The sequence below is a fragment of the Canis aureus genome, chromosome 9 (assembly GCF_053574225.1).
Source record: "Canis aureus isolate CA01 chromosome 9, VMU_Caureus_v.1.0, whole genome shotgun sequence".
Taxonomy (NCBI): domain Eukaryota; kingdom Metazoa; phylum Chordata; class Mammalia; order Carnivora; family Canidae; genus Canis; species Canis aureus.
In genome coordinates this window covers 6,689,574-6,703,751 of record NC_135619.1, presented here as the reverse complement: position 1 = coordinate 6,703,751, position 14,178 = coordinate 6,689,574, and the positions used below count along the sequence as shown (strand labels likewise).

The window sequence follows — 14,178 nt, the reverse complement described above, 5'->3', positions numbered from 1 at the left end:
TGTATTCCTTGTGCTTAGGCCTGCTTATGGCCCTTAAGGCAAAGGAATGGGGGCTCCAGAACCAGGTTGCCTGAGGCTGTATCCCTGCACAGCTCTCTAATTGTGCCAAGTGCTTGGCCAAATTCTGTATCCCACCCTACTGTGAGATGGGGGTTGTAACCCTGCCTGCACAGGAGGTCATGGTTGCAAGGGTTGCATGAGATAACACATGTTCTTAGCACAGGGTCACATAGTCACTGAGGGTGGTCACTGAGTGTAGTCACTCAGTCCTTGCTTGCTAGCTGGATCCAGATGTGGGAGGGAGTGGTGGCAGGGAGGAGCGTGGGAATGCAGGAAGAGTCTCTGTTCCTGCCATCAGTCAGGTTAGGGAGGGTGGAAAGGAGCACCCCATAAGTGCTGGCCACTGCTATTTCAGTGTCTCGTGCACGAAGACTCGGCTTCCTTTTTCCTGCTGATACTGCTGAAGTGTCACACAAGAGGCCACCCTTAGTCTCCAATGGGAAATTGAGAACCCTAAGACTTGTCACTAAGAAGAGAAACCAGGCCATAGGGTAGAGTTCCTAGGCAGCTGACCTACAGCTTCCCTTGTCTTTCCCCTAATCTGCCAAGGGTAGGTGACCCCTTGTGCAAAGACCCTCTACACTAAAATAGCCCCATAGATGTCCCTTCAGGCCAGACAGGAGATGAGGACTGCTACTGCCTATAGCCCAGCTCCAGAAAGACAGGTTGTATGCTGTCCCCTCTGCAGCCCATCCCTCACCTAGACAATCCTAGCACCAAGAGAAGGAGGAATTTAGAAACTCTGATGACAAAATAACAAAGTCCTCTCCTCTCTCAATTCCTGCCATCGAAGTTCAATAAAGCTTATCTGGTTTGTCCTCTGCCTCCTAAATAGAACTGCAAGGAGATTATCTCAAACTTAACATTGGTCAATCTTGTCCTCCAGAGAGAGGAATTTTTCAGTGTCCTTGAGATAGGTATTCAAGTACTTTTTGACCTTCATGAGCAGAAAAACCCTTCTTAAACCCAAACTTATTTATCCTCATTCCTTTTAGAGGAGGTGGGAAACAGCTCCTCACCTCAGTCCAAGTGCTACCCCCTTCCTCCCAGATATGAAGGCCATGTGGAACCCATAACCCCTCTCCCTACAGAGGTATTCATGTGGATGTAGCCACACACTCACACTTTCTCATCCAAACACTCCCAGCTATTCAAGTCTATGCCAAGAAAGGTTCTGTTTTCTGGTTTGTTGAATACTTTTTTTTTTTTTTTAAACATACTTTTACAGGCCCCTCAAATCATCTCTTAAGATATCAAATGAAATAGGAGCCAAACAGTCAGGAAGGCTTGATGGGTGCTACTTTCCCTAAATGCTTTCATCTTAGCAGGTGCCAGGCCAGCCGGCTGTGTGAAAATAGGCCTGGTGTTCTTTGGCAGTAGAGCCAAGAGTGGCCCAGTCTAGGTATATTTTTGAGAGAATCACTGGAGAGTTTGGGCTCTTCTGAATGTATTTAAACAAGAAGCTCTGCTTTCTGCTGTGTCATTTGGGCATGCAGATGAAAAGCTCCACCCACTGTAGGAGAGAGTTTTTGAGGGAAAGGCCACCCTCTGCAGGGGTTACTGGTGTGTCATGGAGGGAGCTAGAAGTCAGGGTAGGGATCCCAGCAAGGAGAAGCCCTGTGGCAAAACCCCTGGCTGGAGTTGGCTGTGGGAGGGAGGAGATGAGGTCAAGTCTGGTTCTGCGGTAGGGCCAGAGTACATTGGATGAAAAATGGTGGTGGGACAGCCAGATGGGGCTGGAGAGGTGGGGAGAACCTGCTGGAACTGGCTTGCCTGCAAGGAGCCTTGGGGGGAGGGAGAAGGAACTGCAGATTTGGATCTGCTTATGCAACTGCAGCTGCCACTTTGAGTTATTCTATTATGTAGGTCAAAGCTGATTATTCACTGCTGAGTCAGCAGAATATCCCTAGCTACCAAGCAGTAAAAAAAAAAGACCATATTTTACATTTTAATTAAATAAAAAGCTTTCTCCCTTCTCCAGAGCATGCATATTAGTGGGAGGAGGAACTTAGGAAAGAGTAATACGAGGTGTTGAAACTTGGTTTAAAGTGGTTTGGGTGCCTTCTGTGATTTGCTTGGAAAGTTTCTCTTTTCACTACTTTGCAAATAAAGGACTATCTTTTCTCTCTCTCAATCTCTCTCTATATACATATAGAGATATATATGTATATATATATACACATATAGGGAGAGAGAGAGAGAGAGAGAGTTGACTGTGAAAACTTCCCCTTATTTTCACCCCTCTCCCCTGCCCAGGAGCCTTGCTAGCAGTGGACAGGTATCCTTCCAGTTCTTTTTTTTTTTTTTTCTTTTAAGATTTTATTTATTTATTCATGAGGGACACAGAGAGGCAGAGACACAGGCAGAGGGAGAAGCAGGCTTCATGCAGGGAGCCTGACGTGGGACTTGATCCCGGGTCTCCAGGATCATGCCCTGGGCTGAAGGCAGTGCTAAACCGCTGAGCCACCTGGGCTGCCCCCAGTTCTAAGTAAAATACATCTCTCTGCGTGTGTCTGGTCATATAGACATATATATTGCTAGATTATTTCTGCAGCTTGCTGTTTTATCACTTAACTATCTCTTTTGGCTATTTCCTGAGTCTCTGGCTATAAACAAAGTGGTCCCAGTGACACTGAAGGAGCATCAGGTGTTCTGGGGGTCCCCCATGTGTGCTTCTTGCTTCCTTACTCTGGGTTTTCCTTCAGGATCTGTTTGTCTCCCTGTCCTTGGGACTGGGCCCCTTCCACTCGGGCAACTCCTGACCTCCTTCCTCTTCTTGGGGGCTGGGGTCATGTCCGGGATCTGAAGTAGAATTTTTTTTCTTCTCATTCAAGTCTCCTCTTCCCCCTGAATACCTTTACTACAAAATTTCCTTCTCATTTCTCTCCCTGAGGGAACAAGAGTGCCCTGCATGCATTTCACAAGTCAAAAACAAAACAAAACAAAAAAACCAAAAAACAAAAAACAAAAAAACCTGCTTCTTATCTTGCTTTCTATCTTTCTACTGAGATTCCTAAGAGGCTGGTTTTTTAGGGCTTCAGATTTCTCCTTCTCTTCTTCCTCTTCCTTCTCTTTTTTCTTCTTCTCCTTTTTCTCCTGCTTCTCCTTCTTTTTCTTCTTCTCCCTCGAGCAATTTAGAAGAGAAAGGACTTTATTGTACATATAACTTTTAACCCTGAATTGCTTTCCAATTCCTCTGTGATAAGTTCCTAGGTCCTTGATGCAGAATGCTATGATCGATAAACCTGTGTGTTGTTTTGCAAGTCTCTTGCAAATTAATCCCTTGACATCAGAGGGTTCTAGTCTTTCCTAACTTCTAAGTCTCTTAATCTCGGTTCATTTTCCTTTGAGGTTTCACATTCTCTAGCCCCAAAATTATCACCATAAACTAAACCTGTTGCCTCAGGTGCCTGAGCAACAATGCCTTCTTGCCCTCATTGGCCCCTAGAGTTCTTTGGGTATCTCATTATCCTTGTACATATGAATCCAGACAAATCCAGACTGCCTACATTTGATTCCCATACATCCAAGTCATCTTCTTTTTCTGTACATCTTCTAGCTAGCCAGCATTTAAACTCTAAATACAGTTGATCCTTGAACAATGCAGTGGTTAGGGACACTGACTCCTGAACAATTGAAAATCCACATATAACTTTTGACTCCCCAAAACCTAACTACTCTTAGCTTACTAATGACTGGAAGCCTTACCAATAACATAAACAGCTGATTAACACACATTTTCTTTTTCTTTAAAGATTTTATTTATTTATTTATTCACGAGAGACACACAGAGAGAGACAGAGGCAGAGACACAGGTAGAGGGAGAAGCAGGCTCCATGCAGGGAGCCCGACATGGGACTTGATACCGGGTCTCCAGGATCACACCCTGGGCTGAAGGCGGCGCTAAACCGCTGAGCCACCAGGGCTGCCCAACACATATTTTCTATGTTGTATGTATTACATATACCATATTCTTATAATAAAGTAAGCTAAAAATGTTATTAAGAAAATATAAGGAGAAGAAAATACATTTATAGTACTGTACTGTAGAAAATCCACATATAAGTAGACCTGGTCAGTTCAAAACCATGTTGTTCAAGGGTCAACTGCATTTTGAAAAAATCTCTTAATTTTTTACTGAGGGTCAATTTGACTAAAACCCCATTTTTCACTTTTATGATTCCTTAGGACTGGCTTTCCTAGGAAAAAAGAAACTGCAAATCTATCAGTTAATCACCATACTGAGCTCCTACATGGAGAGTGGAGATAAGGCATTATTTATACAGAGTCTGAGAAGAGAGTAAAGGCTAACGAAGAGATTGGTGTACAAACAAATAATTACAATACAATGTGATAATAAAAGTGTTTGCAACACAGAGAAAGGAGCTTTAAAGTTGGGGGAGGAATGCTAGGAAAGGCTCCCAGATAAAGCTAAATCTCACAAGATAAATAGATAGCTCCAGATAAGCATGAAATAGAACAGCCAAGTAGAGGGAAGGGCACCAGCAAGACCTGGCATGAGAGAAATGACCTGTTGGAGAAAAGCAAGTACTTTTGTGTAGAGAAAAGTACAGGAGATGAGGCTGAGCAGGTGAGCAGGAGCAAGATCTGAAAGGATCCCGTATATCATGCAGGAGAGAGTAGGCTTCGTCCAAGACATGGGAACCACTGAAGGATTTTGGTCAGAAGAGTAACATGATTAGGTTCACATTTACGTGAAAAAAGGACTATGACACTTGAAGCAGGGAGACAAGTTAGCAAGCTAAGCATTTTGTCCAGGCTGGAGAAGTTCTGGCCTGAAATAAAAGCTAAATTACAAGGTAGCAAAAACAAGAAAGATTTCAGTAGAATTAGCTGTACATAGTGACTGATTGACTACAAGGAGAGAGCAATCTAGTTTATCTAGTACAAATCAAAATGAAATATCTCAACTGTCTACCATTTACAATGAGCAGTCACAATGTGTTCTGCATTTCTGCCTTCCACTGCCCCCACAAAGCCCTGGGGAGACCTTAGCAGGTCTTTGGTTGGAAATCTTCCTCAGGTGGCCACCTCAGGTGGCTGCTCCAAAGCCTGCTCTAGAGCAGTATGGCTTAGAAACAGGTTAAGACTCTTGGAAAGCATTATATAAACGAGAATCTCAACACTGCTTATTCAACAAACATTTGCCAAGTACCTGGGATGTGCTAGATACTGTTCTGAGCTCAAGAGATACAACAGTGAACCAAAAAACCCTCATTCTTGTTTGCAGCAGCAGTAGGGAACTAAGCCTTAATCAGCATTTATTGAGTCCACTTCTGTGTCCTCTAAGTGCCACAGAGGATACAGAATCATTCAATCATTATCAAATATTAGTGTCTGCTCCAGGAACTGTGTTAGGCATAAGGATACTTAGTTCCTGTACTAAGGAACCCACGATCCACTGGATGATTCTGGCAAGTACACAGGGAATTTCAGTTCTAAGTGTTGTAAATCCCCAAGAAGACAACATCCAGGCTGAGCTAGATATAACAGAAATAGGGGTAGGGACATGATTGAGGAAAATCTTGGAGAAAATTACATGTAAGTTGAGGAAAGACTCAACTCTTTCTCTTGGAAAGACTCAACTCTCTATCTTGGAGATAGCCAGGCAGTATCCAGCATGGAGAGAAAAGTCAAACAGGATAGGGTGGGGAGAATGTTATAGAGGGAAGGATTAACATGTGCCAAGGTCTGGGGACAAGAAAGAACATGGCCCCCTGGGGGAACTCAAGGTATTTCAGTATAGCCACAGCATAGACTAGGAGGTAGGAGGTATAGATAGAAGTGAAGATCCAGCCATGAAAGGGCTTTGTAAGTGATGTTGGAGAGATTAAACTTTCCCCTAAGAGCAATGGGAAGGCATTAAAGGGTTTCAAACAGAGGACTGACATGATCATATTTATGTTATTTAGAAGACTCATGGCTGCAAGGGTGAAGGATGAATTGGAGAGGGGAATAAGATCAGAGGCAAGGAGACCAATTACAGTGTGGTTACAGAAATCCAAGATAGGGATGACAATGATGTGTATTGGGGATGGAGCTGTGGGAATAAACAGAAAGATATATTTGGCATTTACAAGGTAGAAATGGCAGGACCTGGTGATTAGAGTGATTAGGGAGTCAAGGATGGCACATTCTTGTTGGAATGCAGGTGAAATAAATCGAGGACAACACTGGATCATATTTTAATGCCTTGCCATTGGTGTGGTTCATACTGGGTTGAGCCCCTTTGCCTTTGCAACCCTTCCCATTCACTCTCTAATACTCAAGATCTGATGCTGGGACTTGAGGAAGGCATTCCATGTGCTTTGGACACCACGCCTTTAATGGCAGAGTGAACACCTGCTTTTCAGGGCCATTTCACCTCCTCTCTGCCCTATATGGCTTCTGGAGTATTCCTTATGCTTACAGCCCTGGAGTGAAGGTATCTTCATTATCTTCATCTTACATTTCCATAAGACCAACCCAGTCTTGAACTCTCAGAAGAATAACTATTGGTAAGTGCTTTATAGTTTATATATCACAGTATGCAATTATAAATATCACAGTGAATTCTAGACTTTCATGGAGTTCTTCTTCCCTAGAGATGTATTGGTGATGTCCATTGGTCTAAATCCAGTTTCATTCTCAGACCAGGCTGTTTGTCCCCACCAGCTACCTGAGAAGTTAGGGTCTTTTTAGTTTCAATATGCTTCAGTTCCTGGTCCAGATCACCTCCTCTTTCCTGGCTTTCCATACCGTCTCTTCTGGTCTCCAACTTTTACTCTCAGATTAGAGTTTGGTGTTCAAAGGGTGCACATAGCCAAGTCCTGGAAATTGGGGAATGAGGAGCTTGTTTCTGGGAATGCATCTAGCCCTACTTGGGAGAATAACAAATGGAATTGAGGCTTCCTGAAACAGGTCTGTCTCCCCTCCTTTCCAGCTGCCTCCCAATTCCTCCCTCTGCCCCCAGCTCAGAGGCCATGTTTAGCTTATGCTGAAGAGAGAACTACTCAGCTCTTGGAAAATGCTGAGCTGGGAGTTTGGGTTTTCTTGGCTAAACTAAGTACCAGATGGTGATTCAGCAGAAACTCCAGGTCTAGCAACTGGCACAGAGGGGTCAGGGGAAGAAAGAAGGGGAAGAGAGAGCTGGGAGGGGGGTGGGGCAGCATGGGTAAGAGCTTAGCTTGAAGAATGCTTCCAGATGAAAGGGGCTGGAGAAGGACAAAATGTTACTGTAGCATCGTAGCAAGATCTGTTTCACAGCCTCATTGTGGCCTTACAGAAGCTGGGATCAAAGCATAGTTTATAGGGAAGGGCTCATTTGATTTATTTTAGTATAACTGCTGTTGCTTTGTTTTGGTGTCTTTCATCAGTCAAGTTATTTACATGTATCATAATACAACCTTTGTTTTAGGTAGGCAACAACTTGAGACTTTATAATACAGCTCCTCATCCCAAATGAAAAATGTCTCACCCTGGGCACAGCAAAGGATTCTAGGAAGCTGGCTGCATCTCTGCACTCATACCCCACTTTCCCTCCAGGTCTGTCTGAGGACTCGGAGAAGGAAAGATAGCTCAGGCTGGCCGGCGTGGGCAGGCCTGGAACCTTATCAGAGCCTTGGGTTGTGTGCGTTAGAACTCAAACAGGGTTCTGTGTTTTCACAGTGCCTTTTGGCAGCCAGCACTGGTAACCTGCTAGATCTGGAAACGGCTGAGGTTAGGCAGGCCAAGCCGAGGCAGCCTTTCCCCAATTAGAAACACGTGCCCAGATCCTTCCAGGAGCAGGAGGGGGAGAGGCAGCCAGTAGCCCGGTCCAGCCTATCACAGAGCCCTGTCACCACACCCCCGTCGTAGGGGCTGGGTGCTCACCAGCAGCTCCAGCTTGGGCACCATGGACACCAGGGGGTTGGTCTGAAGGGCGGCACCTCACCCCTTTAGCTCCAGGTCTGGAGGGAGGCAGGGCACCACGGCAGAAGGCTGAAGGTGGAAAAGTGTGCTCCAGCAAAAGGTGAGGCTAAGAAACCAATGCTTCTGGCAGGCAGGCCCCATAACCCAGGTGAAATTTACGGCTGTTTCAGAGGGCTGGGCGCTCCACCCAGGAAAGGTGCTTATTTTGAAGTTCTGGAGAGGAACAGGGTGTTCTGACTTCTACAACTTGGCGTCACAGCTTCCCTTTTCAGCAGCTGTCTGCTTAGTCCATTACATCTTTATTTTTTCTGTCCTTGCCTTCTCTCGAGCTCTTTCTCCCTCACTCATAACACTGTGTATTGTTCCTCCTCTTCCTTAATCCCTGCTGTCGTTTCTCAGGCTCACTCTTCCCCTCTCTTCCCCACTACCTGTCTTTATGGACTTTGGCAAGTCTGGGCATTTTCCCCCCTTTTTATTGCCTGTTTTCTCTTATCTGAAGAGACAGAGAGGCCTAGTTCTGGAAATGCTAAAGGAAAACAAACCTTTCCAAGCTGCCTCCAGCCCACTCCTGAGGAAGATAGAAGCCAGCAAGACCAAGAAGTCCTAAGAAGTTCCCAGAGTTCAAGAGAACACATGATGGTGACATAGACAAGGGGCCAGAGAAGGGAATACAAGGCAGGGAGTCAGGTCTGCCAGTGGGAAAGAATTTTCTAAAGCTCTGGAAGCAGCAGTCTCTCAGGGGTAGCCTCTTAGTCTTCCCCCTTTTGCCACATTGGCATCTTACTTCCCACTGTCCTGGAAACAAATTAGCTAGTATCTTCAGGTGACTGACTCAAGCATTTGAGCAATGATCATGGGTACCATTGACAGGAGCAGGGTGAGACAGAATGTGGGAATGGGCAAAGAGTAAGTAGAATAATGTGTATGTGATAAAAGAAAGGCTGACATAGGGGCAGAATAAGCAACTGGGAATTGGAGGGAGGGCAGGGGGACATTAGCTGGGGTCTTACTCCACTCGCATATAAAATGAGTTTCTGAATCTCTCAGGTCATTCCTGGCTCTGATTGTTCATGAGGCTAGAAATGTGCCTCTGGATAGTAGGGCACAGTTCATTCTTCTGAGCACTCTTTTTAGAACAATCAGTCCATGGAGATCCCTGGGTGGCTCAGCGGTTTAGCGCCTCCTTCGGCCCAGGGCATGATCCTGGAGACCCGGGATCGAGTCCCACGTCAGGTTCCCTGCATGGAGCCTGCTTCTCCCTCTGCCTGTGTCTCTGCCTCTCTCTCTGTCTCCTCTTGAATAATAAATAAAATCTTAAAAAAGAACAATCAGTCCAGCCCCCTATCCAAATGGCCACGTCCTGGCTTTCACCCCATCACACCAGAACAGTGTGGTCCATGAAGGAGAAGCTGGCTTGGCAAAAGGAATGGGATTGGTTTAGGGATCCATGTGGGAAGGCATTCATTGGCCCTCTGATGGAGACACAGAATGACCCTTTGCCAGCCCAGCTCAGCAAAAGGCCAGAGTCCTGTATCCAGAAGCATGGGAGCATCTGAAGACACAGCCCTGGTCTGTACTGATTGCAGTCACTTAAAACCAGCCCCACAATTCCCTCCCTAATCCATGCTTAAAATTTTCTAAAGGAAGATTTATTTATTTTATGCTATTGAGTCACTGACGTTCTTTTAAAAAATGGACTGGAGAGATTAATTTCAAATTGTTTCTTTTACCTATAGTCTAAAATGTATTCATCTAAGGTAAAGTTTCCCAAAACATGTTGTTTCTATTCTTCCCTTCTAAAATTTGTAGTCTTTTAACCTTGCCTTACCTCCTGGGGGATTGGGTTGGATTGACTCCACCTGGGAAAGCCCCAGAGCGAGCTCGGTCAGGGTGCTTCTGGTGTTGTCCACTGCAAGATAGCGCACAGTATGGCTGCTCTACCCTTCAACTTGAGGAAGGAACTCAGTCTCAGGACTCTTGAATTCATCTCCTGGATTTCCACCTTGACTTCTTTATGGCCTGTGATTATAGCCTCTGGTCAGTAAAATTAGGAGACCAATAAAACCATGGGGGCAGAGAAGAAAAGAATCACATCTATGAGCCTCCCAGCACTAGAGTCCCCTTGTAAGAAGTTTGGAACTTGGGCCTCTGTTTGTATGTGTGTCTGGGTTGATGTGTGGGCCTGAAATTGTGTGGAATATGGAGGAGACTAGACAAGAGCCTAGAACTGGATGAAGAAGCAATATTGGGAGTGTCTTTTGCCCCCAGATTTTTCTGAGAGTAAAAGCACAGCTAGGATTATTGGAAGGTGAGCCTGTTTACTACTGTTTAGAATTAGGAAGGGAAGGAACAGGAGACAGTAACACTTCAGCTAGAGTATCCTGGGGGTGTGGAAGAGTTGGGATGCTGTTAGGTGATGTAGAAATTTGCCAACAAGGTCAGCATATGGGTGAACTCACTTTCACTGCCTACTTCTAGAGAACACCACCACTTCCCTCCACTGGTATCCTGCAAGGCCTGTGGACAGGCATTCCTTTGAGGTTCTGGGGTGTGCCACCTGGTTGCTCTTTTAAAGTTTTGCTATTTCAGTGTGTGCCACCTACTCTCTGGTCTTTCTGCATGGTGCCTGGCCCTGTATTAATTCCCTATTGAAGGGGAGCCTGGGTGGCTCAGTGGTTGAATGTCTGCCTGTAGCTAAGGTTGTGATCCTGGCTGGGGTCCTGGGATCGAGTCCCACATCAGACTCCCTACAGAAAGCCTGCGTCTCCCTCTGCCTATGTCTCTGCCTCTCTCTGTGTCTCTCATGAATAGATAAATAAAATCCTTAAAAAAAAAAAATCCCTATTGCTACTATAACAAATTACCACAAACTTAGTGACTTAAAACTATACAGACTTAGTGTCTTATAGTTCTGGAGATCAGAAGTCCTAAGCTCAAGGTGTCAGCAAAGCTGTTTTTTCTGGAGGCTCTGGGGACTATTGTTCCTTGCCTTTTCCAGCTTCTAGAGACCCCCTACATACTTTGGCTCATGGCCCCTTCTTCCATCTTCAAAGCCCACAGCATGGCTTCTTCAAATCTTTCTTTTTCCCTCTCTGACCTCTCTTTCTGACATTATGTCTTTTTCTAACTCTGACCCTTCTGCTTCCCTCTTATAAGGACTCTTGTGACTACATTGAGCCCATCCAGATAATCCTGGATAACCTCCCCATCTGAAGATCCTTAATGTAATCACATTTGCAAATTTTCTTTTGTCATATAAAGTAACATACTAACAAAATTAGGATCTTGACCTCTTTGGGATAGCCATTTTTCTGCCTCCCACTGGCCCCATGAGCTCTGATGTCATTGTCAGAGGAAGGAAGTGAAGGAGAGGTGTCTGACTCCCCAGGGATCAGAGTCCAAGGATCAGGGCTGGGACAGGGTTTGAGCGTACCTCCTCTGCAGCGAACAGGAGCTTGTCCACCCTCTCCGCAGTGGACAAAGCCCAGGGCGGTGACAGGATCTGCATTGTCATCACTCTGAGGAGGAGTCTACACCTTTCTGCCAGTCTTACAGCTTTCCCTCAGGCAGGGAGCACTGACCCACCTCTTATATCCAGCAGCTGAGAGGCCCTGAGCCCTGGGCTCCAAACAGACCGCAGGATTGCTGGGCTCTGAGTCCCCTACTCCTGATGGTCTTATTTTTTTTTTATTCCTCCTGTCACTTTGACATTAAAATGTCACCTTGTCACCTTTTCCAACTTGGCAAAATAAGTAACCAACCCAAACTCAGAATCTTCTTAAAGTATTGTCTTGAGATTCTTTTCATCTCTCTTTTTTTAAACCCAACAAACAGAAAGGAAACAAAAGAGAAAAAAAGAACAAAGTGCCCAAGAAATACAGATAAGCCCCAGATTCCATGAGGGCCTCTAGAGAAGCAGCAACCACCCTACAGCCAGACAACAATGGACAAGAACCAGAGTCTTATGCCTTTCTATTTACTTTATCCAGCTGAGCCAAAATGAAATTCTCCTTCTGGTTACAGTCTCCCTCTCCTATAGGAAGCACCTCTGATTCCCTTATCCTAAATTAGGGGCTCTTCATGGACAGCCACTGGCTTCCATGAAGAGCTCCTCTGTCACATTGTTGTATGATCATCTTTTAGCTCACTCATTTCCCCCACCTTATGCTCTCAACTTCCTGAGGACAGAGACTTGTGTCTTGTAACTCTCCCACCTACCAGAGTGCCAAGCACATGTAGGCCCTTTGTAGATGATGGTTGGGTAGATGGATGGTTGGATGAAAACCCTCACATTTCGAGCTGCAGTGGCCACTAGTCCCATCTACATATGGCTTCCCTGAGGTCACTGTTTCTCAAGGATGTAGCATGCAGGGTCTGGCTAAGAAGAGAGAGGGGCCATAGCCATTAACAACAGAAAGGAGCTCTGGGTAGCAGACAGGCAGAAACAGGATGCCTGAACAGGGCAGGGACTCGGCAAGCACCTGACAGTCGGCAAGCACCTGACAGTCGTTGCCTTCCCTCACTGACCTTTCCTCTCCTGGAGGCTCAGGTTTCAGCCTGCTGTGAGGGAAGCTATCCTGTGGTAGCAGGAGACTGAAAGTGCCCTCTTTCCCCTCAGTCACATGCTGTGATCACCCAACTGCAGGGTGAAAGGTCAGGTGTGAGGGCCTGCAGCCATTGTTCTAAGGAGATTAGTGTCACAAGCAAAATGTCTCCCCACCTCATTCTCAGGATTTCTCTTTTTATTTCTGGAAGATCTCTGTAATGGTAAAAGGTTAAATATTAGTCAAGGCTGGGTTCTTGTGAAATTGTGAAGATAAGGTCAGGTGGGACAGAAGACACCCACAACAAGTTTGTTTGACAAATAATCCCTTCCTTCAAACATCTCCCATCCCCTAGGAATACTGTGGAGCTGTTTGAAGAAATCTTTCTAACCGCCTTGACAAGGTACCTCTCTTAAAGAGATAGATGATTTTATGTTTTCTATCCCAGCCCACCAGGAGGTGGCCACATTCCCCCCACATTTCCCATTCTGCTGGGAAAAGAATGTCTGTGAGTTGTCCTGCTCATCCCTTACTTCCCTCCAAGTACTTTCCTATCATCTCCCACAGTGCCGTCTCCTCCCCTTGGTAGAAGACAATTTTCTTCCTTGTGATCACAGTCTGGTTCCTTATTCTGTAATCCTTACCTATTCCTGAACCCTATGGGTTTTGTGTCCTAATCTTCTTTTCATAAATCAATCTCCTTTATCCTTAAGTCATTGCTTGTGTCTGCCTCAACTCCTAGGGCCTGGGGCCCCAGTCTTGTACCTAGTAGTCCTCAGGGCCCTGAGGAGAAACAGATCACAGGCCCTGTTGCTTACAGTGATTTGGGTTAGATTGTCACCAGGCATGTGATCCTGAAATCCTTTTTGAATTGAGTAAGATAAACCAAATGTGTGTTTATCAGAATGTCTCAGTCCATCTGGAACATTCGAGTATTTACAAGTTGTTCTCTCTGTTCAGGCACTTAAAATCCTTCCTCTGACAACATGTTTTGGTTCTCCTTATATGACACCATCTTGGAAAACAGCTCCTCCATGAGGAGTCAAGAGTGTCTACTCTTGAAGTCAAGTTTCCTGTTGTTCTTTTGGTTCTGTGCAACCAACTAGGGATCATGTCTCCTTTTGATGAGATTCCTGGGGAGCAGGGAATACTGTGTGCAATTGTAGAATGTGTAGACTGATCTGAGATTGCCGGGCTAATGAATTGGGGCATTTTCTGTATCCAAGTATTAAATATTTGTTGAGCACCTGCTATTTGCAGGTGTTAATGATGCCCTGGGATTAAAAGCATGTGAAGTCACAGTCCCTACCCTCCTAGTCTACATGAAGACACATCATTATAATACAAAGAAGTAGATGCCAAAATTAAATATAAACAAAGTGATCTGAGAATAGAGAGGAAGGACAAACTTTGTTCCTTGTCTATAAAATGTGGCTGATCCATCTTACCTTGCAGCCAGTGCATTGTCAGGAATAAGTGAAATAATAAAGACTCACAGAACAGGCAACATTTGAGCTGTATCTTGAAAGATGAGGAGTTTGCCAGGTAGGGATGGTGTGGAGAGAAAGGTTACAGATAGATAATAATGTCAGGTCCTTCCCTGTTGCATGGTCTCAGAATCAAGTAAGGTTGGAAAATACTTGAAAAGTAAACACACAGTTTG

General features: G+C 45.2%; 1 protein-coding gene across 2 annotated transcripts in view; it reads left to right on the top strand.

Moving 5' to 3' along the window:
* SLC7A8 (solute carrier family 7 member 8) overlaps nt 1–14,178 on the top strand; it is a 49,292-nt gene that overhangs the window by 18,843 nt on the left and 16,271 nt on the right. The window contains exon 1 of one of the 2 annotated variants that reach the window (XM_077908626.1): nt 7,933–8,071. The exons of the other annotated variant lie outside the window; for it this stretch is intronic. The gene's annotated coding sequence lies outside the window, so the exon portion shown is untranslated. Of the gene's footprint in view, nt 1–7,932; nt 8,072–14,178 lie in introns of those variants that run through there. 2 annotated transcript variants of the gene reach the window in all.